Source organism: Mus pahari, chromosome 7 (genome assembly GCF_900095145.1).
Source record: "Mus pahari chromosome 7, PAHARI_EIJ_v1.1, whole genome shotgun sequence".
Taxonomy (NCBI): Eukaryota; Metazoa; Chordata; class Mammalia; order Rodentia; family Muridae; genus Mus; species Mus pahari.
In genome coordinates, this window is record NC_034596.1 from 100,550,884 (window position 1) to 100,554,363 (window position 3,480).

At 52.1% G+C, this 3,480-nt stretch overlaps 1 pseudogene; it reads left to right on the top strand.

Annotated features, from left to right (window-relative positions):
- The first annotated feature begins 1,691 nt into the window (after positions 1-1,691).
- On the top strand, positions 1,692-3,270 carry LOC110324916 (annotated as a pseudogene).
- The last annotated feature ends 210 nt before the right edge of the window (positions 3,271-3,480 follow it).

Consider the following 3,480-nt stretch of genomic DNA (forward strand, 5'->3'; position numbering starts at 1 on the left):
GAGAGGAGGAGGGGAGAGGAGGAGGGGAGAGGAGGAGGGGAGAGGAGGAGGGGAGAGGAGGAGGGGACAGAGATAGGTGCAGAGAGTGGGGAGGGACAAGAAGAGGGAAAGAAGGGGAGGGAGACAGGGAAGGAGAGGAAGAACTTTCCAGGTCCTTTCCTGTCAGGAGTGTCTCCTCACTTCTGGGGCACCCAGGCTGTGAGAGCTGAAGCTGTGCTCCGGCTCCTCCCCCAGGGGACATAGGAGGAGGGTACTGCACTGGGTTGAACGAGATGCCCCTTCCCTGCCCTGTTGGCATCTACTACACCTGCCTGTCTCCCCGTCAGGGTCTTTAAATCTCCCAGAGCCTCTGAACTCTTCAGGGGTCAGATTACATGCTACTAAAGCAACGTCCCCTTCAGAGGGAAGCCATCTTTGCAAACCACACCCAGCAGTACAGTGGCCTTCATAACAGGTAGTATGATCGCGATTAATCTTATCAGGCGCTGGGGCTGTTCAGTTCTCAGTGGAGCACTTGAAGGAGCTGGCGTGGACTCCACACCTACTGAGAACACTATTATGAATTCAAAACTTAACCTGTCTCCAGATTACTCTTTGGCCACGAGTAAGTAGTTTTGTGTTCTCTTCTATAGAAGCTGACTAGCCATTTACATCATTTAGAAATGAAAAAAAAAATATCTTCCACATTTATTTGTGGCAACATCTCCCATGTTTCTCCTAACCACTGACTGTCCTCTCTCACCGTGCTGCGTTTGTAGCGCCTCGTGTCTGGTGCCAACTCAGAGTCTCCAGCTTCTTAGACAAGTGCTAAGAGCTGTACCGTCCTCAGTATCTAACAGGATGATAAGTGCTTGTATGGATGAAGGCGTGACTGGACGAAGCAGGCCACCACCTTCTCTGAAGTGCCACCACGGCCTCTGAGGTCCTCCCCCTCCCCCTAGCCCCATCTCCTGCTCCGTGTTCTGCCACTGCTGGCTCTGCCCCACACAGATTGGGACTGGGAACAACTCGGTGAATCTGTTCGCCGGGCTACCTCATCCGGTGAGCACTTTCAGGCATGGACTACCCAGCCGCTTTGATGAGCAAGAACAGATGTGGTCTCTTCCCTCATGGGAAGACAGACTGTAATTGAATAATCACACATGTGCAGCCGCCCATCCACACAAAGCACTGATGGGAAATTGCAGGGTGTTCTGAGAACATTAGTGTAGAGGGACCCACCCTAGTCTGGGGCTCAAGGGATACATGAGTGAGTGTGGGGGTGAGGGGCAGAGGGGCAGAGGAAGAAAGAACCTTCCAGGCCATGGGGGACAAGGAACAGAGTGCTCAGAGGCCCCGAGGATAGCACTGTGTGGCTTCCTGGTCAGTCAGCTTTTATTCTCTCTACCTCAGTTTCTGCCCTGTTGACTCTGGGCTTCGCCAGATGTCTTGCTTCCCCTGGTGAGGTGTAGAAGACTCAGAGTGAGCAAGGTCTTGGAGTTGCTTGTTTCAAGGTGTTTACATGGAGGGCAGACACTGGAACACACTTCAGTCCAGGTGGTTGGTGTTAAATTGGTGGTTTGAAAGTGGTACAAGGTGCGAATCTTCCTCCTCCTGTCTTGGTTCCTACGAGGGTCAAGGCTATCACAGTTTTCTTACCTGGGCCATCTGTCGCCATCCGGGCCCAGGAAGGGAGTTGCAGGTTTTAGAAGATGGCGAAGTTCATGACACCTGTCATCCAGGACAACCCCTCAGGCTGGGTCCCTGTGCCATGCCTGAGCAGTTTCAGGATATGCCCTGCCAGCCATTCAGCAAGGAGATTGGCTGGGGATGGTTGCAGTCTGGACAGGGGCCACATGCCAGGACAAGAGGTATACAGGCAAGTATTCCTTTCAATCCAGTGGGAGAGGTCAGGATACATATTTCCATGAGGGTGATGAGACAAGCTTTCAGCTGGTGGACGTGTCGCCTACGCGGAAGGCTGCCTACCAGCGGAACCGGATGAGATTCGCACAGCGGAACCTCCGCAGAGACAAAGATCAGAGGAACATGGTGCAGTTCAACCTACAGGCACTACCGCCCAAGAGTGCCAAGCAGAAAGTGAGAGAACGAATTCGCTTGCAGAAAAAAATTCCAGAAGCAATTTGGAGTCAGGCAAAAATGGGATCAGAAGTCACAGAAACCCCGAGACTACTCAGCTGAAGTTCACAGCGACTGGGAGGGGAAGGAGGAGATAGACTTCCCTCAGCTGATGAAGATGCGATACTTGGAAGTGTCAGAGCCTCAGGACATTGAGTCCTGCGGAGCACTGGAGTATTATGTCAAAGCGTTTGACTGCATCACCATGAGGAGTGAGAGGCCTCTGGGGAGCACCAAGAGCGTCTTTCCACACTGTCACCACCACCGATGACCCTGTCATCCAGAAGCTGACAAAACCACAGGGCAATGCGTTTGCCACTGACGCCATCCTGGCCACACTGATGAACTGCACTTTCTGTGTACTCCTGGGATATTGTCATCCAGAGAGTCAGATCTAAACTCTTCTATGACAAGAGGGACGACTCTGATTCTGACCTCCGGACTGTGAGTGAGTCAGCCAACGAGTCCCCTCAACATGAAGGTAATTCCTTCAGCTCACCTCGGAGCCAGGCTGTGGAGGCCACCTGCATGGACCACAGCTTCTCCCATCAGTGCCTGAGAATGGGGGGGTGGGGGAAAGGTAGAATTTCCCCAATCCAAACCCATTCGTGGAGGACCACATGGATAAGAATGAGATCGCCTCTGTCGCCTACCATTTACCGTGTCGGAGGTGACATTGATCTTCTTGTCAGCTGTGTACATGATGGCATCATGACTGGGGCCAATGGGGAGGTGTCCTTCATCAACATCAAGACACTCAATGAATGGGACTCCAGGAGTTGTAATGGCGTTGACGGGCGTCAGAAGCTGGACTCTCAGCCTGGGGCTGTCATTGCCACTGAGTTGAAGAACAACAGCTTTACAAGCTGGCACGGTGGACCTGCTGTGCTTTGCACGTAAAGGACTCCTCATGCCATGTCGTCCTAGGCACCCAGCAGTTTAAGCCCAGTGAGTTGGCCAGCCAGATCAAGCTGAGCGTGGATTATGCCTGGGGCATCCTGCACTGCATCATTGACATCTGTGTGAAGCTAGAGGAGGGCAAGTACCTCATCCTAGAAGACCCCAACAAGCAGGTCATCCGGGTCTACAGTTTGCGAGGAGGAGGAGGAAGAGGAGGAGGAGGAGGAAGAAGAGGAGGAAGAAGAGGAGGAGGAGGAAAAGGAGGAAGTAGAGGAGGAGGAGGAAGAGGAAGAAACTTAAATAAGTTGGCCTGGTTGCCTGAGTGTGTCACACCCAGCTGTGCTTGGGCAGGGTGTGTCCAGCTCCTGTTCTCTAGCAGATGAATAAAATTTAAGACACACACACACACACACACACTTATTTATTTATTTATTTGTTATTTATTTAATTAATTATTCATTT